At 38.4% G+C, this 26414-nt stretch overlaps 1 long non-coding RNA gene across 1 annotated transcript; it reads left to right on the plus strand.

The window, feature by feature from the left end:
* Positions 1 to 7681: 7681 nt before the first annotated feature.
* LOC105857827 (uncharacterized) lies at positions 7682 to 8460 on the plus strand. The gene is made up of 2 exons (XR_002222953.2): positions 7682 to 7785; positions 8321 to 8460. It is a non-coding gene; the product is annotated as an uncharacterized LOC105857827 (long non-coding RNA).
* The last annotated feature ends 17954 nt before the right edge of the window (positions 8461 to 26414 follow it).

Raw genomic sequence — 26414 nt, forward strand, 5'->3', positions numbered from 1 at the left:
TTACTATATTGTTATTACAATTGCAATAAACACACACACACACATATATATATAGTGTCTTCTATGTGTAAGGCACTATTCTAAGCTATTAAGTCATTTAATCTTCATCACGATGTTATGAGGTGAGATCTAGTCTTATCATTTTCTTTTTTGCTGAGGAGGGAAACTGAGACTTGGATGGGGTTAAGCGACTTGTCTGTAGTCACGCAGCTGGGACGTGCAGCTGGTACTGGCAGTCTGGCTCAAGAGCCCATACTCTCATTCACTGCACACACATCCTTTCTATACCTGCACGCACACGGACATGCACATGCATATAAAAAATGGAAATGTAGCTCTAGAGCTCTAGGCCCTATCCTCACGCACCGAACCAGTATACGTGGTGTGGTCCAGATAAAAATATTATCAGAAAGTCTTCCACAGGACGTACATTTGTATGCTATTTATAGATCATTGCTTTCATAGATGCCTGCTGTGGTTCTTGTCTAAGTGTAAAGTAGAACTGGGAAAGCGTTCTGGGAGGGGAAAGTGTTTTCTAAATCCATGTTCTTTCTTTTTACCTGTTTTAGCCAGAGGCCAGTAGGATGTAGAATTATTTCTAATGCCAAAAGGTCTTTCTGGATTCTCAGGGCTCTCCCCAAATGACCTTTTATTATGGAAAACACCCTCTCGCACCTTGCATTCTCGCTATTCTAACTGCCCCCCAGGGAGTTTGGTAGTTAGGGACTGGTGCTTTTTCTTCTTTAAACAACATGAATTAAAAAAAAAAACAACTCTATGTTAATTTAGGATTGATTAATAGGTTAATTTCAGCCTTTTCAAGGCAAACACCATAGCACATGGGTTTCAAAGGCAAGAGGAGTTTAAGGCATCTGCTATTTCTGTAACTTAAAGAGCAAAGAAGCAGCTCAGGAGAAGACAATCAAGATCAGGGTTTTCATGGGATAGTTCTGGGAATAGTTCTGGGAATGGGATAGTTCTGTTTTCATGGGATTGTTCTGAGAATATAGGGAGAACAATGGAAAGGAGAATATGTAGTCAAAGTGTGAACTCTACATATTTAGGGGAAATGCTAATGGATGACATTTGGGACATAACACCTCTTAATGTTGTTGTTTTTTTTTTTTTTTTTTTTTTGACAGAAGCAGACTTGAGCCTGGCCTCTTCGCACTACGGAAGGACTCCCAAGAAGGCTCAGCTACAAGGCGAAGGGCCTGTGACTTGGGGTCTGTAATAACAATAGGAAATATTTTATTATGATATGAAAATAGTATCAAACTAAAAAATCACATTCCAATGAAGTGGTAAACCAGATTTTCCTTCACTTTCCTGTTCAGTCAGGCACAGTTTTCTCAACTCTAAAACTGAGGTGATACTAGCGCCACCTTTGTTAGTTGTTGACAGAAATAAATGAGTTCACAGCTGTGCAATATTCAGAGTGATATCAGCCCCCAGGATACTGAATAAATGTTATCTATTAGCACTAATATTATAATTGCTGTTGAGTGATATAATTTCTGATCTAAGGGATCATTCAAAAAAGTTAAGGTTTAAATTGTCTATTATCTATGGATAGCGTAAGGATTTAATATAGCACTTGGACATCCATTTTTTTTTTGTTTGTTTTTTTGTTTTTTGGGTTTTGTTTTGAGGCAGAGTCTCACTCTTTTTGCCTGGGTTAGAGTACCGTGGCATCAGCCTAGTTCACAGCAACCTCCAACTCCTGGGCTCAAGCAATCCTTCTGCCTCAGCCTCCCAAGTATCTGGGACTACAGGCATGTGCCACCATGCCCGGCTAATTTTTTTCTATGTGTTTTTAGTTGGCCAATTAATTTCTTTCTATTTTTCCTAGAGATGGGGTCTCACTCTTGCTCAGGCTGGTTTCGAACTCCTGACATTGAGTGATCCTCCCCCTTTGGCCTCCTGGAGTGCTAGGATTAGGTTACAGGTGTGAGCCACCTCACCGGAAGGACATCATTTTTTTTCCTTTCCAAAACTAGAGATTACACCCAGTTGCCAATATAGTATAGTACAATGCCCAGATACCATTATGGCGTTGTATATTTAAGAAATCAAAGCTACAGACTTTCTTGAGGAGGCAAGACTACCAAAAGTATCAGGGCTCAAATTCAGTTCTTCTGATGAATAGCTATAAAATAAGACAAAACTACGATAAGTCCTAAAAGAGGGAGTATAAATTCTATTGTGGTTCAGATGAAGAAAGGGGGACGTTTTAATGGAAACTGGGATAGGGAAAGGGTGCCTGTTTGAAATTCTGTTCATTTGCTTAAATTCTGCCTGGATGTTTCCATAGATTCCACTGAATTAGGCAGCCTTTCTGCTTTGAGGTTCTCAATGACCATAGAAGTTGGCTTTAGGATAATTTCTTCCTAATCTAGTTAGAATCAGCTTCACCCTTTTCACTTGCGTGATTAATCAGGCTCAAGCCTTGCACGGTGCTTGAAATGAGGTTGGAAATGAATTTCAATTTAGAATAAGACCATCTGTACCACATGTGGGTCCTCTAGTTGTGATTGGCCCTGCCCTGGCTACCAAATTAATTATGAATCCATTTCAGAGTGTGACTTACTGGGCTTAAAATTCTTGATCGGCCAAGTTTCACTTTGTTAAAATTCTTTTGCCTATCTTTGGAACTAGGAACCCTCACATCAAAGGCAGAGGGAATAGAAGTGCTCGAGCAATTCTTGGGCACCTAAAAAATTACTGTTTCCCTGGGTGTCTTTTGCTGAACCCTGGCCCTGCATACTGCCACCAAGCAAAGAGTTATATGACCAATGTAAGTAGTAAAATGCTATAAACTTGCTGATACATAATGAACCTTATACAGCCAGGACTAGGGCAAGGAGAATAAGACCCTCACCTTGGGCACCAAACTTAATCAGGTGCCAAAAAATTCAGTAATCAAGATAAAATATTTAATGGAATATTAATTAAAAATCAAATTTAGTGTAAAGAATTCCATGATGAATATAATATTAAAATTTAAATGAAGATGACAGGATCCAATATTTTATAGCCTTTCCTCACTAATCTCATCCTAATCCTGGCCCTGGTTCCAATAAAACTTCATTTATAAAAATAGGCAGGCAGCCTTCAGGCTATAGCTCACCCACTTGATTTTTAAAAAAATAATACATGAAAATATTTATCTTGATTACTGAGCTGTTTGGTTCCTGTTTAAATATTTGCTCCTATGGTAAGCGCCTTACTAACCCTGCCTTGATCCCGAATGAAGTTGCAAGCAGGCTTTTCGTTGAGATGCCTAGTTAGCTAGCTTTAACCCACTGCCTACCACACTTAATTTTTTCACATAACAACACATTTCGCATAATATCTCCTAACACTCATGTTCCGGAAAAGTTCTGATGTGGAAAATTCCAGGTAATAAAGATTAATAGTGCCTATTCATGTCAGGCTCACAGCAACCATATGAAGTAGGTGCCTTTATGATAAGCTCCATTAACAAATGAGAAAGATGAAGCCATAATGATTAAATAACGTACCCAGAACAAGATAACAAGTAAGGGATGAAGCTTTCAGACTCAGGTGAGCTGATTTGCGTCTGTACCCTGGGCTACTCCAGCAAGCTGACTGTGTTCAGCAGGAAGCAGAAAAGAGAGCCCTTGTAACAGAGAGCAAGAGACATGGGCAGGGAGAAGAGTGTTTTCTATGAGCATTCTGGTCCCTAGTTCTACCCTATGTAAGGCCACCAACATTCCTGCCCTTGGGTCATGAGATTCCCCCTGTATCCTTTTAGAAATTCCCATCATTGACTTGCGCTAGTAGTAGTAGATTTCTGATGCCCCCCATCCCCCACCAAGATCTTTAATTTTAAAAATCCTAGATTAAGGTTGGTTCCTCCAACATCCTGCCCTGATAATACCCATCTTACTTTCTCACTTTGACAGCTGTACTAGCTTTTATCTTCTAAACAATTATTCCATTTTATTATATGTTTGTAATGTTGTCTATAGGCTGTTTTATAATTATGGCTCTTTTAAAACAAAGTTTATACATGTACACATATATACAGTGGACTTTCCATATCTGTGGGTTCTTCATCTGTGAATTCAAACAATGATGGATGAAAAAAAATTTTTTTTTAAAAAAGGATGCTTGCATCTATATGGACCATGTACAGACTTTTCCCCCCAATTATTCCCTAAACAATACAGTAAACAATAAACAATACAGTAAAACCAAACAGTACAGTATAACTATTTATGTAGCCTTTACATTGTGTCAAATATTGTAAGTATTCTAGAAGAGATTTAAAGTATATAGGAGGGTTATGTAGTTTATATGCAAATACTATGCTATTTTATATAAGGGAGTTGAGCACCCCAGGATTTGGGTATGGTGGATTCCTGGAACCGATTCCCCATGAATACCAAAGGACAGCTGTACTTTTGTTCTGCTAGTTTTTTTTTTTTTTTTTTTTTTTAACTGTACCATAATTGTGTTTCACAACTTTCTGCTCCCATGGTATCCAACTGTATTGTATGCACAATTGTCATACAATAACTATTTTAGAATGAGTAAAATCCATCTAATAACTGTTTTGAATTTTACCTAGACACAAGAAAGAATATCATCTACAACACTTTTAATATGCAACCACACATTTTAAGCATAAAAAGGTGTTTTCTTTCTGTGCTGTTAACCTTGGAGTAAACAAGTCTGAATTATGAGATGCTGTAATTCCTCAGAGAGGCACCAATGACAATAGAAAACATGAGTGCAGTGCTTAAATTATTTGTGTGTTCACCAAAAAACTCAATTCAAAATTATGGCTCAATAATTCAACTTTCTCTCTAGGAGATTGTTTCCTTTTTAATTTTATATCCTACCTAGATCAGAGTACCAAGCATACAATATACACAGATAAAAGCAAACAGGGCCTAGAAAAGAAATCAGATATTTTTAATTTCATTATAACTGAGTAATATGGGTAATTATTTTATTTGCATAACCTGTGCAATGGTATGTGAGTTTGCACTGGTGTGGGATGGTATTTTCTGAAGTTTGCTCTGAGGGAAGTGATGGAAATGCACTAGAAGTACCACTGCTTGTTTCCAAGCCCACTTTGTGAATTCCTATATCCTCAAGGTTATCCAAATTCAAATTAAAAGTATTGGAGTCCAGACAACAAAAACTACAATCTTAGAAAGAAGTACTGGTAATTCTAATGCAGATTGTAATGACTAGAAATTGTTGAATAGCCATTGTATAAAATATGAAACTTAATATTACTGCAATGAGTCAGACTTAACAGCCTTCGAAAAATTCCATTCTCTATTAATTGTAAGAGTTTCGTGGGAAGGCTTAGCTGTCTGTCTCTGATATCCGAATTAAAAGATCAGAAATACAACCTTCTAAAATCTAGCATACCTTGATTAAATTCCAATTCACACCTAATGGGTACAACACACACTATCTGGGGGATGGGCACACTTAAAACTTTTATTCAAATAGTACAAAAGTGATTTATGTAACCAAAACATTTGTACCCGCATAATATTCCGAAAAAATTCCTGGGCTTGGTTTTCTCATTTGTAAATTGGCAATGCTAATACCTACCTCAGAAGATTACTGTGAGGATATAATCAATCTGTGTATAAAGCCTGTGTTGGTTATGTTATAAATATACAACATTACAGTGTTGATTATTTGTTATTATTTTACTACTAGTGTTTATCTACCTGCTAGTAATTTAACTAAATTTTTCTTTGAAACTGTATCTAAAACTATAATTTAGACATTTAATACCTTTGGTATTTAACTAAAACATCCTGGGGTTCATTACTTGCTGTATAAGGAGCACTTAGTTCAAAAGTAGCCTTTCGAGTTTCAGAAGGTACATTTAACTTCTTGTGAACTACTACTGTCTTGATAGAGATGAAACTTGTTCCCTCACATCAGCGTTTGGTCAGGGCTGAAATACCCCGGACTGTGGTGCATTGGTGTGTCCCTTTTCCCCAGGTAAAGCTGTTCCTTTGGCCTGACTACTGCCGCTCTCACTTTTTATTTGACTCTGACGTTTCTTTGAAGGTTGAAGGTAGGCATCGCATTTTTAGAAAGACATTTTGTTACCTCTTACCATCTAACTGAGGATGCCCACCCTTTTTGTCTTATTTTTACTTTGCACTTATCTGACTTTCCAGCTAGTCTCTGAACTCCTTGATCACTGCACTATTTCATCCAGTTTTGTGTCCTTCAAGTCTAAAGCAACATCTAGAACCATCTTAGGCATTAAACACACTTTGAATGAATGGATGGAAAAAAAAAGTGTTAGGTATGTAAAATTTTTAAAATACAGAGTTTGATTTTCACAACCTCTTGGCTACTCTCTTCTTTGAACTATTTTGGAAGATTTCCTCGTACAGGTATTTATCACTTAGTGGCTCTGTTTGCCAAGTGGGACCCTGATTGCCTGAAAGAATGGATGTTAGACCCAGAGTTGCCAATGGAAGTCTCCTAGGCACTAGGAGAGTCTGACTTAACTTTATCATCAATAATAACAGCAACTATAGAAATGAAGCATGAACAAAATTATTTAAAATTGTAAAAAATAAGCAGATGACAAAAATCTGCTAGATGTTTATTGATTCCATTTTTTGTAACGAATTCGGATATGTATCAAGTGGATGTGTTGAGCAATTTTGTGTATTGGCTAAATGTTATAATGACAGATAGCATGTGGATGGTTTTGATACACATTCTTATTTCAACTAGTAGCTGTTCAGTTTATGTAAAATTACAGAAATTTTTCATGTGTGTTAGTGAACTCTATCAAAGCAAAAAGATAGCATATTAAATCTCAGAGTTTGTGATGCACAAATATTTTTCTGGAGTCTCTTTTACCAACTTTTCTTATATATAGATCATTTTCCCTAAAACAAATTAAAAACACAAAGGCTTTATTCATTGGAAAATCTGGTTTTATGTGCAATGAAAAATAAATCAGACATTAGCAAGTTGGATGGAGCAGCCTTAGATTTATTTCTAATCCCATTTGTTCTATTTGCAGAGACATAACCTATGCAAAAAATGATATCATTAAAATGATAAAATTATATTGGGTCTATTTAATCCTAATGTTATTTAAGATGAATACTTCATGATAAAATATGAAGAGTTTACCAGTGAGAGACAATGACAGTATCTTCCTTCCTGGTAAACTTTGGGCATGTATTTATAATATAAACACCTGAGACCTCATGGACCAAATATCCAATAAATGACTTTTCCAAATCTATAGGAATTCAAAAAACAAAATTTTCACAGGATAAAGAGAAAGCTTGATTTATAGCACAATTTGTAACTGCTTTTCTAATTGTGGTTTTAACTTATTTCCATATTATCTAATATTCCAACATTGACAATCTGAAGTCATTTGTCTTAATTTTTAAAAAATATTTAATATTTATAACCTACTTTAACATATATGAAGATCATTTCTGGGTAGTCTTAAATCTATTCAGGGCCTTAACTTGAGGAATATATATATTTTTTTCTTCCTATATAACGAATCATCTTCTTGAATATGTAAAGAAATGTTATGCATTGTATTTTAAAAGTCTGTGTATTTGAAATTAGGAAGTGGTCAAGCTCTTATCATTTAATTTTTATTGTTAATAACATTATGGACCACAGATGCCCAATAAACCACTCAAAAGCCGAGTATCAAATGAGGAATAAGAGGACTTACGGTACTTCATCTACCATAACCATAATCAACTTATTAGTCTGGAGGATCAGTAAGTAAGTTTAATTCTCAAATTTAGGAGCATAGAGCAAATACACTTTGAGTATTTTCCAAATATCCCCATGAGCATAGATTTGTGGGTTGGAAATATTATTCTTCTTCCTGAAAATATCCCAGCTATGAATTAGTCCCACTGACGTTTCTCCTTAAGAAAAAATTGTCCTGGTCATTTAAAACCCAAAACAACTTCCAGAGAGAAATTTAGTAATATCAACATTAGCTTAATCCGCAACTCAATAGTCACAAACAAATAATTCTGTTTTCATATTTGGAAAAGGGAACCATTGCCCCAAACATTTCACTTCCCATTGTCCCTTCGCAGCCTTGCTTTCTACCAAAGTTACAGGATTTGGGTGTGAGTTTTTTTAGAGTCCAAGGAGATATTTACATAATATTTACATATTGCATGTCCTGTAGCTCATTGTAGCAGAACATTGTTGTGTTTCTCTAAAGATAATCTACACAATCTTTAAGAGCATTTTGGAAAGAGCAGAGACCTCAAACTCACATGTATTTTTCATTACTTTCCAGCTGTTATTTCTCAGATTGTCAGAATTGGGATGGATGATAACCTGCAGACTACCACTTTGTGCTTTGCTAAAAGGGAGGATTGTGTTGCCACCAAATCCCTAATTTAGACCGAATTAAAATCTACGCCTGTTAAGCTCTCCAGCCTAATTGTGAATGGTGTGTGTTTGACATTCCCTAAGATATAAACAAAAAAAAAAAAAAAAAAAAAAAGAACACGTTCAGAGGCATGGAGTAGCTTTGCATTAATGATGGCCTCCCTTGCACGGCTGACGGTTTGCATTATTCATAATGTCATTATCACGACAATTCAGTGCTGAATGATTTGTTCGCCCAGAAATTGTAAGACCCCGACCAGATAAGTAATATCTGTAGTTTGTATTTATTCTTATGACTGCTTACTCGGGGGATGGCTCCTTTTATCTCCGTTGTGAGCTTACTTACTGCTGCTCAGCGGGATGTACCATCGGTGACATAAGCTTTATTCATGTACGGATCCGGAGCACTGCATCAAACTATTAAATCCTGCAAATGTGGGGGAAAAACTCAAAGGCGCTAATCCTCGGACTGGCAATCCTCGTTGTACTGCTGCCATGTGTCAGCGCTGAAGTTAAGTTTCCTGTCTGGATGAGGTAAGGAAGGCACCTGGCCACGTGCCGCCTGCTTGTTTGTTTAAGATAGAGTCTTCCCCGCCACCACCACTGAGGTAACTTTGCCATTCAAACCCCTTTCATCCGCACAGAATGAAGTAACCAGAGTCACACAATAAAATGCAAACGTGTCCTTTCATAACGGATTGGTCTATTTCATGATTCTTTTCTTATTCTAATTCAGCCAGCTTAAGAGAGAGGACTATGTTTTAACATCTTGGGCTTCTGAAGGAGCAAACAAATGAGGACAAGGAATGGCAGGAAAGAATGAAAGGATTTAGAAAGCTCTCTGCTGTGAAAGCAAGGTTTAAAGGTCTAGAGGATTCTCCCCCTCCCTGCCCCCCCACCAGCAAAGAGATCATCTTTTGAAATTGTCTCCATCCGCTCCCCTCTCCACACACCAATTTCAGTTTTATAACACCCCTTGCCGTGCCTCTCTTGGCAGGAAAGTTGCCCATCTTGCAGAGTCTTGCATGAATAATTCATGTATATGTCATGCTGACTCTCAAATGCCTGGATTACAGCTTTGGAGGAAATATTTAATAGGATTCTTCCAAACAGTCCAAAATATAGCTCAGAGTTCCATGAATTCTATCTCTTAGAAGGCCCTGAGTGTAATGAGAGAATTAATGTGCTGAAAGCTTAAACACACTTGAGGCCATTCAACTTGTGCTGAGCTGGAGGGTAACCTCATAATGAAGGTTAGTCTTTTTAAATCAGGGTCACTGTTTTCCGGAGACGTGATTCCTATGCACAGGGTCTGACTTCATTCAGTGTGTTGGCACAATTGACTTTTTGTTAGATCTGGAGGTTTTGGACTTCCGTAGATAATATCAAAAGACCCTGGAGAACCGGGCAGACAAGTGGCAGAGAGAAGTACCTAATGGCATGCAGGCAAACAACACCTACGCATACCAGGCAGCAGGATGGACTGCTGTTACTCAATGACGTTGTTCTTCAAACAGTGGTCTTGCCAACCGTCAGACTGGCACATTCAAAGACCTCCTGTGCACTCAGAAAAACTTACCTCTTTGAGTCCCTGTCTCAGGGATTTTATTGTATTTCTTCACCTTTACCTCCCCTTCCATTTTCCACAAAGCTTTCCTTTGCACTCCCTTCAAAGCCCGCCTTTAACAAAGCCCTTAAAATGTATTCATAGTACCCTGTAAAGGACTGATGGCCTAAATTTTAATGCACTCTTACTTTCCCAGGCTGGTTTGCATTTGAAGCCAAGAGGAGAGTCGTGAACTTAAAAAGAATCTATTGATTCTACCGAAGCTTATTATTCATTTATTTAATAGCTTTGAAAATGACAGAGATAACCTGTGCTCATGGTAGAGAACAAAATAAAGTAAAAGAAAGAAAGAAAAGAAAGAAAGAAAGAAAGAAAGAAAGAAAGAAAGAAAGAAAGAAAGAAAGAAAGAAAGAAAGAAAGAAAGAAAGAAAATGTAAAAAATGATAATAATTGCCAATAACATCTTGACATTATGGCATATTCGTCCATATTCATGCTCATATCTGTATGTGGGTCGATTTATAGGTCTGTAGATCCATCTATCCATGATGACTTTATAAAGATGTGATAATCCATCATAGAATTTTAAACATCAATTGAATTCCAGAAGACTGTCTGTTACATGGGTTCACCCTATCAAGGTTGGTGGGTTTTAAACCATTTCACAAAGCCCTGTGGATCAGCTGAAGGAATTTGGATTGGATATCTTCTTTTTAGCACTGCAGATCTAGGACCACCTTTTTCCATATTGCAAGGCTGTGCCTCACCAGGCTAACATGCATGTGTTATATCTGTAGGCTTTCTTACCCTCTGGCCTCCCATTTGGTTCTGCCAATGAGAGAATCATCAGGAGCCCATCATGAAGGAAGATAGCGAGATAAGGGTATTTATTCTCCCAGTTTCCTCTCTTGCAAGAGAGAGTTAATAGCATACAACTCTTTCCCCTGCTAGGCTATTGATAAACAATATCCCCTGCCTTTCTCCTTCAGACTTAAGTGTAGTAACTTCTCATTTTAGTTATCATTGCTGCAAAGCAAATCATCCCAAAATTTGGTACCTTAAAATGACAATCAAAAAAAAAAAAAAGAAAATCATTTATTTGCCACAAGAATTGGCAATTTTTTGCAGAGCTTGGTAGAAAAGGGCTATTTATGTTTTTGCCCACATCAGTTGGGGTAGTTCAACTTGAGGCTAGAGGATCTGTTTCCAAAAAGTCTCCTTCCCATGGCTGGAAGGCTAGTGCTGACTCTCAGCTTGGAGGTCAGCTTGGACTGAGGGCCAGGGGACTAGGTAGGTCCTTTATCAGATGGGCTTCTCCATGGCCGTTGTAATTCTTTACAGTATTGTGGCTGGGTTCCAAAAACAAGCTTCCCCCAAAAAAAGGAGGTATATAAACTACATCATCACTTAATGAAGCAGCCATGGAAAGCACATAGCAACACATTTTCTACTGTAGTTACAAGTAGCTGTAGATTCAGGGGAAGGTAACAGAGACACCTTTCTTCAATGGGAACGATACCAAATGGCATCAAAAAGAACATGTGGGATGAGAAATATTAAAAATAAGGCAATCTATCTCATGGTTTCTGACTGTTATTAGCCATAGAGTACCATGCTACCTTTAGGTTTCCTTGTATCTTGCCTATACTTTTGTAAATAACCTCCACATCAAATGATGTTCAAACTACCAAATTTGAGTATGCCATTGTGTTTCCTGCTGAGACTCGGCTTAGTCCAAGATTGAGAGTGAATGAAGTCAGGAAAAGTAAGGGAGGATGTTTGCAAGTAGCAAAGTTTCTGGAACCAACTTCAACTCCTGCCACGCCATCTGTATATTTTGTTATCTGTATTTTGATACCACATACAATTTCATTTGAGGAAAGTGTCCTTCTGCTATTAAATAAAAGAATGTTTTTAAGCACCACTGTTTAGATCCTTGAGCATAATGTTACCAGTTTTGAAAGTTGTTTCCTGCCTACCCTAATAACTCCTGAGCAAAACTCCTCGGTGCTTCTTGCCAGTGAAACTGATGTTTCCTCCTTGGTTCATCACTAGATACGTACAAAGAGTGTGCAGTGTTCGATGCAGTCTCAGATATTTTAACAAAACATTATCCTCACTAGATCTCCTGACCAATCCAAGGTCAAGATGTTGTTAACCTCAAACTTGAATGGTCTGTTCAAACAGCGAGCTCATGCAAGAATAGTTTTTGAAAAAGGCTTCAACAGAACTTTTTCTTCCCTCTTTCTGTAGCACATCTCTTCTCAGATGAACCCCTTTAGGTTGCTTCTTGAACCAACAGAAGGGAATAAGATGGTAGGAGTTAGGATCTATTCTACTTGTCTGAACAAGTGAAGTAGAATGGGGCTACCACACTGCTCAGATGGTGGAACTGAATTCCCTTGGAAAATAAAAATAGAAAAACTGAATATTTTTGCTAGAGGAGTATAAGTTGAAGGTAATACCTCTTTTTCCATTTTCCTCTGGCCCATAAGAGATTTTCCAAACCATGTGAAACTTCAGTAGAATTGGTAAAAAGATAATGCAGCAGAAATAAATGAAGAAATGCATGACTAAGTCATAGAAAAATTTAAACCTCAAGTGATTACACTGTTATTTGTCTAACTATTTTAAAGTGGAGAGTTGAAAAATAGTCATAATGTATTATAATACAGAAAAAAAAAAACAACGTACATAATCCTCCCAAATGACAAAAATACTTTTAACTCAACTGTAAATATTCTAGCTTGAAGTATTCAGTACTTTCCTCCATTGCCCCTTGTGAGGTTAGAGTTGCCAGTTAGGTAATCATGTGTCAGTCGAGATCCAGGCAAATATATACACACATACACATATATAATATAGTTCTATATATTATATATGTAATTTTTCTGTTATCTGTTGTCTATTTATCTATCTAATCAATCATCTATCCCATTTCTGTGATACTGACAGATAAATAGTTCAAGACTTTCTGCTGAGATTTCCCTTTAGGTTTCTCTCCTAGTGATTGCTATAATCGGAAACATTATGAGTTTTGACTCATTTGGCAAGCTTGCAATTTCTTCCATAAGCAGCCCTTGTATTCTGCCTAAACACAAACAGATGCAAAAGAGATAGAAAAGCTGCATGTATTGATCATCTACCCTGCACTAGCCCACTGAGCTTGATGCTTTTCAAAAATTATCTCATATGATGCTTGCCATGATCCAATTATATAGATATTTTTGTTCTCATTTCCCATTTTACTAGTGAGAAAAAAAGAAGTCATAAAATGTATCTGAATATACACATAAAATAAATGAGGTAGGCAGGATCTGAAGCTAAAACTATCTCTTCCAATAAGGTTTAACAAGGTTTTTTTTTTTTTTTTTTGGAAATTTTTCATTCGTGTATTTATTCCAGTCAAAATAAATCATAATTTAAAGCCATAACATTTTTAAAGTATAAAGGAGAATTTGTGGCACAGCTGCATTAACAAAACAGACAGCAGTCTATAGTGCAAAACTAAACAGGTGTTCTCTGTTCCCATGGTGGAATAAATACACAACAATTACACATAAAATTTCACTGAAGATGTGAGATGAGGCAAATAACCCTTTGAAATGATCTGCCCGAAAAATAATTTCTATTAACATTCTACTGCAAAATGGAAAAATCCCCCAAGGTGACTACTAACTTGAACCCCCTATTTCATGCACGTTGCCTTGGTGTCTGTCTTCCTTCCTCAGTCACTTTCAAAACCAGAAAGGCTTCTGCACCCCCCTGCCCCCACCAACCGTGGAACCACTTCTAGCCCATATGGTGTCTTTGTGCTTATTTTTTAAAAAATGCCTACTCAGGGCAGACAAAACCTTATGGGTAGACATCTTGGCAGGAGGATCCGGCATTTGTGTGTGTTAGCAAAAGGCACCTCTACTTCTTGGTAGATGCAACTCTGAGTCAGGTCTCACAGCTTGGAGAGCAGCGCACAGGTGTGATCGTAATCTTCCTTTCCCATCCTTGGGTGGCCCCCTGGTGCATAGTACAATCCATGCAACTGAACGTGATGATCTTTTGTCAACATCACTTCTGCTAAAAAAAAAAAAAAAAAGTCCCGTTTAAATCTCTTTATTGAGATTTCAGCCTTAAGAAAGATGACACATCCTTCTGTCCTATAATGTTTTGTTTTTCTCCTCATTGCTCTTTTATATCATTCCAATGACATAGGAAGTTAGTAACCTATTGCTGCACAACAAATCACCCCAAAATGTAACAGGCTAAAGTAACAAATAAGTATTAGCTCGTACAGCTTTTGGGGGTCCAGAAACGCCCAGGAGCTGCTTCACTGGGTGGTTCAGGCTTAGGATATCTTATCAGATTGCAATCAAGCTACCAGCTGGGCGTCAGTCATCTGCTGTTTTCTTCCGGCTAGGGGATTGTCCCCTAAGCTCACTCACATGGCTATTGGTGGGAGGCTTCAGTTCCTCACCTCACTGGCCACTCCGTAACATCGCTTATGATACTGCTTTGCCCAGAGTGACTGAAGGGAAGAATAAAGATGCCAAGCACAGTGTAAGCCGCTGGGATTTTCATAATAATGTCAACCTTAGAAACGAAGTACCATCACTTATGCTGTTATTGGTCATTCAGACCAACCGGTCCAGTGTACGAATCGTTGGGAGCTATTGCAGATGATGGCAATCATACATAGCTAAGACTTACAGTCTCATTATATGTGCCAACAATCTGATGAGACAAAGATGGCTGATACCCAGTTGGTCCTCCATGGTACTTGCAGGGCTGGCATTTATTTTGATCACACGAGTGTTTGTTCTGATTTTTCTGTGCTCATGCCCAACCAGTTGTTAAATATTTTGATTATCACTCCCGGAGATGGATATTATGATTATCCTCATATTACAGATGTTGAATGTGAGGTTTCTGGAACTCTATTTCCTTATTTCCTCCTCAAATAAATGCCAGAACTTAGATTGGAACCCTCAAATTTTCAATTGCCATGCTATTACCTCCTAATATGTTCAATTTTAACTTGAATTCATCAATTCCAGAAGTAAGCTGGCACCAGACTAATACCAAATATGTTTCTACATGGATAAGTTTCAGCAACATATTAAATATAAAAGGCTCTTTTAAAGCTAGCTTGATGTTAAAAATCAAAGGAAGAGATTTTGTCATTAGATAGGTCAGAGACTCATTTCACCCTCTGTTCAAAGAGCAAAATCCAGGTTTTAGATATAGACTTAATCTCATTTTGAAGAAGAAATTCTATATGACTGTTTTCTTTCTAGCTTATATCACATTTTGATTTAAGTTTTAAGGGTATAACCGTCCCCCAAATATTTACCTTATGCATGTCAGTTCCGTAGGCATGTATTTACAGAGAGAATAAGGGTATGAGGTCCCACTATTCACAAATCCCTCCAACAACAAAAAGTCTGGGTTCTATATTTATAAAAATTATCAGTTAAAGCTAATTGACAGAAAAAATGGCGACTTGGCTGAACTGTTATATTTTTTCCAAATAGATACTAAGCATGTTATATAAGTGCTGCCTAAAGGCTGGGTTTGGGTTTGTTATCAAAAAGTGGCAAATAATAACACATATACTTTGTAAGAAAATAATCAGCAGGTGTGAATTTTGAGAATTCTTATTCTCAAAATAAGAATATAGGCACAAGAAGAATAAATGCAAGTTGTTGATAGCAAACAATTTACCTCTTATCTAGTCCGTATTATAGGCAAAATTTACAAAGACCAACGGAGATTGAAGCTAGGGCAATACCCTGGATATATAAGCTCAGGCCAAAACCCCCATACTTTGCTGTTATTAGTTTGTGCTAACCACACCAATCCCCCCAATATATCATTGGCTACTCAGCTCTAGGGTAATGTAAGCTAGGACAAAACCCATTTTGTTTGCACAAGTTCTGGTTATTTTATTATCCATGTGGCATCCTCCAGACTATGTAAGTAGTGTATTTTTGTGTAACAAAAATAGGCTATCACATGATTTTAATAAGCTCACACATCCTAATATCAACACAAATTCAATTTCTATTTTTCCATTTCCTGCTCAATCACCACTCTCATACTGAAATGTGGGGGCTGAAACCTCTGACTATTTTCCTGGAGAAATCTCATCTTCTTCAATTAGACCATAAATAACCACTAGGACCCATGCCATGCCTCAGCAATCCTAAACAAATGTCCGGTACATTCTTGACATCCCTACCTAAGCCTTTCTTTTAGTTGAGTTTCCTGGGTCCATGGTCCAGAGGCTTACTCTGTGACAAAAGTATTCTGACTCAATTATCTGTGAAGGAAAATATCAAAGAAAAGCCAATGTGAAGATGCCTGGCTTCTCAAAATTATATTGCCTTCAGGAGCTCATGTGAGGAGTGTAAGAGCTGAAGTTGCCTGTCTGAACTCCATTTCAATTAGATTTTAATATCAGACCTCCCTCTGATTGTTAATACTATACCACACAATTTGCAAAAATTGAATTTGCTGTGCACTACCCTTGCTGGCTCTGTGGTTTCATTATCACATTTGCCTTCACCCTACATTCCAAATTGTCTGTATGAACAAGCTCCTAATCAAAATAGTACCCCACTCTTGAAAGTATAACATTCCGAGACTAACTTCATAAAAGTAGAACCTTCTTAACTTGAGTTTTGTAAGTGATTGTACAATCTTCTTAACACCAATTGTTTAAATGTGCTCTCAGAATGAAGAAAAAACGGGAAGGGAGGTTTGCAAGCTTTAATAAGCTTGCTTCTGCTAATGAAGATTTACTGAGACAGTTGGCCATCAAGGTGACTTCTCTGCAATATCTTCTGGATAACACATAAAATGGGCCTCCTTTAGGGGAGAATGCAGTTCTTTATATTTAAATCATCATATGATATTAACAAAAAATAAGTTTACAGGCTGCAGGTGGAATAACTATGGTTATTGTTATGTTGCCACTTCATAAGTTTCGACTATCCTTACAGCAACTTAGTTAACTCATTCTCTTTCCCCTTTTTAAAGCAAATAAGTTTAATTTACGTTTTTATTTGTTTATTTTAGGCCAACTTCACTATTTTTTCTTTCTTTTTGTAGAGATGGAGTTACCCAGCCTTGTCTCAAATTCCCACCACTTCTGGCCCCAACTTCACTTCCTAGTAGCCACCAATTATGCTGGAATGAGGATTGTGAGCTTATGTGAGGTCACTGGGAAAGGTCATCATGACCACTTAATGATGGCTGCCATGAGTTTGGGAGTGGAAAGCGGTAGCATACATGGGCAAGATATTTTGCATCCCTGGTCTACATAAAGTCAGAAAGCAAGACTGACTAAAGTTTCCTATTATTTCCATGTTGTACTTTAGGAAAATGTTTTCCATGCTTTTGAAATGAGAACTGTCAGAGCTGAGGTTGGGAATGCAAACTTTCAAAGGTTTCCCAAGAGATTCTAACATGCCATTGCTTTAGGGATCAGACTTATATCAAACACATTTTTCAGTTCCGAGGTAAATGGTAAGCAGTGAGTGAGTGTGTACATGTGTATGCCAGGAAGGACGTGGTGGTATAAGAAATGAAACTATCAAATTATTCTTTCATAATGGAAGCGACGGACTGCTTTATAACTTTGCAATTTTTTTTTTTGCATGTAAGTTTTATTATTGCAGTCAAACTTTAGGGGAAAACGAAAAACAGATATAGACTTGTATAAGATTCAGAAGGAGAAAGTGGAGTTATAGGTCTTTCTTTTTGCCCAAATTTACTCTAAAGAGTTAGAATGGTGCACCTGCCTTAGACAAACATCAGTTAAGCCTCACTGGAGGTAGAGAATTGTGACAATTATTTGGAAATTCATTGAATTACCTGATGATTGTTTCAAGTTTCTATTTTGATCATCCTGTAGAGACCTAACCGTAATTTACTTCGTGGCTCAGTGATCCTAACAATTCATGTGCTGCTATATCCTAATATCACAGTTTTATCACAAATTAAAATGCATAAATGAAAACATACAATTTCCACAAAAATGTTTGTACACATCCATCCATATATGTATGTATGTATGTATGTATGTATGTATGTATGTACCTATCTGTTGAATTCTCCCTCCTCTTCTTCTTCCTCTTTTACTCTCTGTCACACACACACACATTCACAAACACACATACACACACCATGTAACTATTTATGTTAAGGCATTCTGATAAAGGAAAACTTTAAAAAAGTCTACAGAAATTAAAGTCACTCAAGATGCATGCATCACGATTTAATGACTAAAAATAACAATGTTGTGTAACACCCAAAATCACAACATATTGCAAAAGATAATTGAAATCCTTGCATATGCCTAGGATATTAATATTTTTCCCTGCTTTTTTGTAATTAGATTGATGTGGGTATTTAAAAATCTGCTCTGCACATAGGCTTAAAGATGCCAGATTTTTTCCTGAGTCATTTTGCCGACTTAGATCCCGGGGTTCGAATCTGTGTTTTATTCTAGTGGTATACACACATGTGACACTTTAGCATCACTGCCAGGTGCTGGTGTGCTGGGAATATCAGCACAGATGTAACAGTGCACTATTGTTCTGGGGGAAAAAAATCATTCACTTACTGAGCATTTTCAGTTTTCTAATGACAACAGTAGCCACTGCAATTCAATCTGATTTGTAGCCTAGTCAGACTTACAGGCTTCTGCAATAAGAAGCATCTTTGAGGGTTTGCCATTATTTTAAGTCCAGTTCTCTAGATGCAGAACCTGGATTTGGGTACACGTGCTGTATTGAAGGAGGTGCTCAGGGGAGAGAAAGGGAGATAGGAAGGGGACCAGGGCCAGCAAGGGTTGGTCCACTTTGAAACAAGAGAGTCAGCACTTGTACCCCTGATGCATTAGTTTGCTGGGCTCGCCATGGGCAAAAGACCACAGACTGAGTAGCTTCAAAAACAGAAGTCTACTGTGTCACAGTTCTGGTGGCTGAAAGTCCAAGATTAACGTGCTGGGGGGCTGGGGGAGGGGGCTGGTTTCCTCAAAGGGCCAGAAGGGAAGGATCTGGATCAGATCTCTCTCCTTGGCTTGCAGGTGGCCACCCTCTGGCTGGCCCTTCACGTGACCTTTCCTCTGTGTCCTTGTACCCTTGATGCCTCTTTCTCTTGGCAAATTTCCTCTTCTTATAAAGACACCAGACAGACTGGGTTTGGGCCACACTAAAAGCCTCATTTTAATTTGATTACCTCTTTGATGGCCCTAGCTCCAGATCCAGTCACATTCTGTGGTACCTGGGGTTAGGGCTTGAGCATATGAATTTTGGATGGACACGATTCAGCCTGTATCCTGCGTCGATCTGTGGGTCACTGGGTGTAGGCCACCTGTGGGGAAGAGGGCATGACATGACTTTCTGGATGTCTCTGGAAAAGCACTTGGAGCAGAGGGGTGCTGGGAAAGGCAATCTGGCAGGGTACCCCACTGCAGCCACTGCAGACATGGTCATAAACAGGAAGAGCTGATATTTCCTGAACCCTGAACAAGATATTTCATCAAATTCAGAAACCCATCCATTATAAAATGCACTGTTATTTCAAGTACTATATGAGAAAGGAAACAGAGCCCAAGAAGGGGGTCTAATAGGAAACCTCCACTAAAAGTTGGATACCAAAGAACTAAATCCTCAGTGTCGGGATAAATGAGTAATAAAACCACCACGCAGGAAGGACAATAAGAAACTTTTTTTGTGTTTTGATCTTGGCACAGGATGAGAGAAAGAAAAGAAAAATAACTCTCTTAAGAATTTGGACTCAAAGCTCTTACTAACATTGGTTTTTGGCTTTAATTCATACTACTATGGTGGTCCAAAAATCTTAAGCAGACAATTTAAAGTTCCCACAAATAACTAGCAGAAGCAAGTACCAATATGACCACATAGCGAAGATGCCACTGATGGTAAAACACTTCTTCAATATATGTAAAAAAACAGTAACAATAAAGATAGATAAAATTTGGTATGTCCTAGGCTTTTTTCTTTAGGGATTAGTAGACTACAGCCTGTGGTCCAAATCTGGCTGCCACCTCTTATTTTTAATAAAGTTTTATTGGAACACAATCACACCCATTCATTTCTGTATAGTCAGTCTGTTTCTGCTTTTATGCTATAGCAGCACAGTTGAACAGTTGTAAAAAAAGACCATATGAGCTACAAAACTGGAAAGAGTTATTATCTGAGCCTTTACAGAAAATGTTTCCTGACATCTGATGAACTTCCACCTATGAAAACATTTAACTTTTCACTACAATCTTATGTGGTAGATGTTATTGTATCTCCATTTTAGAGACAGGGAAATTGAGGCACAAGAGGTCAAATGACTTATTCAATGTCGTATAGCTAGTAAGTAGTTTAAGACAGATTTGATCATAGGCATGCTGTTTTTGTTGCAAGAAGGCAAGGTGTGCAAAAAAGGGACTGGCTGATAGTAGGAACTCGATAGAGGGAGTTTGTTGTATGAATAAACGTGGCAGAACCAAGATTTTTAACTCAGGCCACTCTGAATCCAAATCCCAATATCTCTTAGAAACTAGACATAAAAATTTAATTAACAGCAGAGACTCCCTTAACCTCTCCACTTAACTAACATGTCAGAGGAAACCACACCATTTCCTCTGGTAAAAACCTGCTGACACATGCATCCACTAGGGTGCTTACAAGGACCTTCGCTCCCAGCAGTTGAGCTGTATAAATTTCACTTTAATCAGTACTTTAATTAACTGACCTACTATGGTCCTGAAGACATTGAGGAAGAGGTCACTCACTGTGCCAGAACAAAACTTCCTATGAGTTAATAGAGGGTCTAAAGACAGGAAATATTTTTTCTTGACAAAGTAATGCATTTGTTTCCTAATGTCTACCAGAAAAGACATTTTTTTTTTGTTGTTAACAATGAAAACGAAATGAATTAAAAGCCCTACCTATTTGAATTGAATATTCAGTATAAATTTTAAAATCATTTAAAATTGAGGTATTTATACCCATGCTTATAAATATTCCTATAAAATACTCCACTTAAAGACATTTTCTTTAATTAATTAGTTAATTAATTTTTTTAAGACAAGGTCTTCTCTCTGTTGCCCAGGCTGGAGTGCAGTGGCCTGATTATAGCTCACTGCAACCTTAAATTCCTGGGCTCAAGTGATCTTCCTGCCTCCGACTCCCAGGGAGCTAGGACTACAGGCACGCACCAGAATGCCTGATTGATTTTTTTATTTTTTTGTAGAGATGCAGTCTTGCTATGTTTCACAGGCTAGTCTTGAACTCCAGGCCTCAAGTGATCCTCCTGCATTAGCCTCCCAAACTGCTGGGATTACAGGCATGAGCCACTGTGCCTGGCCAAAATCATTATTAAAATTTTTTTCTAAGCAATGGGAAAACAATAATTAAGAAATTAATAGGAAGAAAGAAAACATTTTCTAGGTTATTACAATGTTTTTTAGTGTACACAGGAGTATGTTAACCTACTGGTAATATTAGCAAGAAGATGGCAGGGTCTCTTTCCAAGAGGAGCTTGCTGTCCAGTGGGGAAGCCCACATGGACCGTAGGCAGGTCTGGCTCCAGAATGCTTGTTTGTAACCACTATATTCCACTGCCTTTCCCCGGGACATGCCATTCTGCGCAAAGATCTATGCAAAGTGCTTAAAAAGCTTTCTAATCAGAGTAGAGGGAAGGATATATTTGAACTGAGTTTTGCATGGCTCATGGGAGCTTAGCAAGAGAGCAAAGAAAACAGAAAGAAGGTGAGATAAGGTTAAAAAAAAAAAGAAGAAAAAAAAATTTAAAAAATGTGCAGAGGCCAGAGGCATAAAACAACATATCAAGGTCAGAGAAATTACAGTGGTTCAGTAACAGTAGACGGTAGGGTGAATGTTGGAACATGGTAAAGGATGAAGCCAGAAAATAAATAATATGTAAGCCAGAAAAAAATAATATGCAAGAAAAAATAGCATATCTAGTTCAGCTTTCAGTCAATGAGCAGCGGAGAGTCATTGAAGAATGTAGACAGTAGAATGAGGAACTCATCTTTTTATTATTCAATGTTGTCATTCTGGTAGTGGTGGATAAAATGACTTGGATTGGGAACGATGGGGTCTCTCTGAATCTTCCTTATCAGTGTTCCTCTCCTCTCCTACTACTCTTTACATCTCACCACGCCCAAAGGCTGTCATTAGCCTCTTCTCACTGTCTACACTCCCTCGACCCATCTTACCCACTCTCATGACCCACAAATCTCTTCCAGCAACGTGGATCTCTCTCCTGATAAACAGTCTCATGCTGCACATTAACAGCAGCTTGGGGCAGAGGAATCTCAAACTCCACGGATCCAAATCAGACTGACAATCCCCCAACCCATACTGTGAACTAAAATTAGTAATTAACCTTACTGTTCCACCAAACAGGCAAGCCAGGAAATCCCCTAAATTCCTCTTTTCTTCTCACCAGTCCTTCCATTGTATCCTTCAATTTCAAATTGATATTTGTGTTCTTATAACTCAACCTGTAAACAGTTTCATCCCTGCTTCTTGGTGTGGGACATCTTATACGTCTCTCTGTGCCTAGTCTTGCCCCTCTACCATCTATCTATCTTCTACACTCTGATTAAACACCAACAAAAAAAACTTAAAAAGAAAATCATGCTACTCCTTGCTTACAATTTTATGGCTCCCCATAGCCTACAACAGTGGTTACAATTCTATGGCTCCCCACAGCCTACAACAGTGGTCCCCAACTTTTTGGGCACCAGAGATCAGTTTCATGATAATTTCTCTACCTACTTGGGGGTGGGGAAATGAGAGGGGAGGGGGGAGCTCAGGCGGTGATGTGAGGGATGGGGAGAGGCTGTAAATACAGATGAAGCTTCGCTGCTGTTGCCACTCACCTCCTGCTGTGCACCCCAGTTCCTAACAGGCCATGGACCCGCACCAGTCCACCGCCTGGGGGTTGGGGCTGCAGAATCACTGAACCATGAGAAATAATAAATCATTGCTTTATGCCACTAAGTTGTGGAGTGTTACCTCCTGCAACAGTACAGAATGTGGAGGTGATTTGAAAAGTGTAGGGGAAGGAACTGAGAATGTAAACGAGGCCCGTGGTGGTGGGAATAAGAAAGCAGTATAGGAGTTAGTTTAATGTTTTCTACATTCTGTGCTGGGAAATCTACTAAGTACCCTGCAAGATCCATATTTATCAATAATTGGTGGTTTATACTTGCACACTTCTTTAAAGATTTGAAAACCCTTATACACTTTGGTAATCATTTTCTGAAGTGTTTGCTTTGCATCAGGCACTTTACAAGCCTTAGTTCATTTAATCCCCATAACAACACTATGAAGTGAGTCATACTATTATCTCGTTTTATAAATGAGGGGAACAAGGCTCATAAAGTTAGGTACTTGGCCTTATCAAGTAGCTAGCAAGTGGTGGAACCAGGATCCAAACAGCTCTGTCTGACTCCTGAGGAATTGTTTACAAATTCTCTTCTACATTTTTCAAAAGAGTATTTGGCGTAAGATCTGCTTCTTTATTCGATCTTCACGGCAATAGAGAAAAGCTATTTACCGTTCTCTTCTTTTCAACAAGTCCTTTCCTATGCTGATATTTCAGTTTACGAATAACCGCAAGGTCCATTTCTGACATATCTTCACTTCTTCAACATACAAACCAGGGAACAAAGGCTCTGGACATGGGTGTCTGGCCTGTTAGCAGCCACCAAAGATTGTTTACCATCAACTAATGAGCTCGTCAGCTCTCCTCCTGCCTTCAAAATCTAAGCAGGGGTCCTCAAACTTTTTAAACAGGGGGCCAGTTCTCTGTCCCTCAGACCGTTGGAGAGTGCACACTGTGGGCCCAGGACGAATCAGCTGCTAAGCAGGACAGGCAGCGGTGGCAAAAACACCCCGCAGGACAGATAAATGTGCTCAGGGGGGGCGGCATGTGGCCCTCGGGCTGTAGTTTGAGGACGCCTGTTCTAAGGAAAGTTCTGTCTTTGTCAGCTGCTTCCAGGGCTTTTCGGGGATGCAGAATTGGGACCATGGGGTACAGAGGAAGTCAGCTTCAGTGGACAGAGGCCAGGGATGGGCTTCTGCTGAAAGTAGGAATTTCAAGGGATAAAGGAAGGGGAAGACTCCAAGAGGGAATAAATAAGCTTACTTGTGGCCTTGTGTTTATATCAAGGTTATGAATTCCTTTGCTTGTTCTATTCACAGCATTTCCAAATGCTGCTCACACCATCTGAAACCACATAACCAAGCAAGATAAACTTTCTTGAGAAAGCGTTACTAAACTTTTCCCCAACCTTGCAAAGTACACAGGCTTAGTCATTCTTATCATGCCTACAGCTGTGGGGAGCTTTCCTTTGAGTCTCTCCTCCCAATCGCCAAAAGGCAGTATCAGGAAATTCCACCTGAGGAGCTATTGTTTTTTTTTAGCCATCTTTTGAAACACGGCTTTGGAGATTTCAAATTAAATTTACAGCAGCCTGCAGTCTTAACTGCTCCTGGAGAAAAATGGTGCACTAAAAGGCCCAGTCATCTTTCGCTCTAAAAGTTCCTTACCATGTTTTAAATTTCCTGCTATCTTATTACTACATCAACATTAGGAATACCCATTTGGATTTGTGGCCTGAGGAATGATTGCCTACGCACTTGTATTCCTCCAAGTTTTAGTTACTTCACTGGCTCAAGGTAAGAGAATATTTCACGGAAGTGAGAGGGGTCTAATATTCTTTGACTATGCCACTTGTTAACGGACTACGTACATCAAAGTTGCTATTTATCTGGAAGGAAAATACGTTTGATTTGCTGCTGGAGTCTAGGCTAATGTTGACTGTGATAAAACCCTTTTGTCTTCAGTGTGTAAACCAGCACACGAACAGCAGAGGGCGCTGGTCAAACATCAGTGGCTTTCAACTCAGAAGCCTTGCTCACTGAATAGTTTAGCAGTGCTATTAGATGATTTTTCTCTTCAAGCCTTTTCTAACTGGAAGCAAACTTTTGAAAATGATGTGGACATTGGCCTTGGTAAATGGTTTATGGATTTAAGATAATCATTTCAACATAACTGCAAATTGTATTGTCTATAATCCTGCTGCCTGATACAGTAGCCACTTGCCATGAGTGGCTATTGAGCACTTGAAACTTGGCTCAGTTTGAATTGACATGTGCTGGTAAGTATAAAACAGGCACTGGATTTTAAAGACCTAGTAGCAAAAAAGAAAAAAAATAAGAATGAATGAAGAAAATGTCTATTTTTTTTTATATTGATGACATGTCAAAATAATGTTTGGATATATCGGATTATATAAAATTTATTATTAAATTAAATGTTAGCTGTTTCACCTTTTTAATGTAGCGACTAGAAAATTAAAAATTACATAATGTGGCTTGCATTGTATTTCTGTTGGAAAGTACTGATTTATACACTTCAAAAATTCCCTTTCTTCTACGTGAGGAAGTGTTTTCCGATTGTACTGCCTGTTTTGGGGTCCAAGTCCATATTTTTTTTTTCCTCGGTGTTTCTCATTTTCCCAGATGAATCCAGAAACCATGAAGCCTGAGTTGTTTTGTGGTATTATGGGATTTACCCGAAAACTACTTTTAGAAAGAATAAAGTAACCCCCGAGCGCTTACCCTTATAGTGGGGGAGTCTTGAACTCAGAAAATAAAAAAGATCTGATCCAAATAGTGTATGGCGACAAGCAGGAAAGGTTTGTTTGACTAAAAAAAATATTTTTCTTGGTTAAATCCTGAGGCTTTGGAACCCCAGCTTCATGATGAACAAATATTCACTCAGCCCTTACTTTATGCCAGAGGCTTTTGCATAATTATCTCTTTTAATTCTCACAAAAAGCTCGGCAAGTGTCATAGCTATTGCCATGCTACAGATGAGAAATTGACACTTGGAGAGGTGAAACAACTTTGCTGAGCCCACACAGCTGGTAAGTGGTAGGAGCGACCTTAGGAGCCATCCTCACTCAGCCTGTCTGATGCTCTCTGTGACAGGCAGATCAAAAACACCAGGGGTTGGGATGGTGACCCTGTAGGCAGAGAGTGAGTGGCTCTGCTGGCTCTCAGGTGGTCGTTAGCTTTATCGATGAACCAAAACAGGGGGCTGGCAGCTTGGGAGCAAGGGACATTACCATCGACAGACAGCAGTGGGATGCCAGAATAAATCACAGTTATCGCACTAAAGGAGGGAGGGGGGAGAGAGAGAACATAACAGAGAAGTCTCTTCTTTTGTGATCTTAATAAGATAAATGTTTCATTGTTCTCACCTCTGATTGGGGCCTATTTTCAGCAACAAAAGAACTGCTTTAGAACTATAAATATTCTGCTGATTAGACAACCTGGGTTCATTAGAAAGATCAGGCAGAAAAGAAAAGTTA

This window comes from Microcebus murinus, chromosome 28, assembly GCF_040939455.1.
Source record: "Microcebus murinus isolate Inina chromosome 28, M.murinus_Inina_mat1.0, whole genome shotgun sequence".
Classification (NCBI taxonomy): Eukaryota; Metazoa; Chordata; class Mammalia; order Primates; family Cheirogaleidae; genus Microcebus; species Microcebus murinus.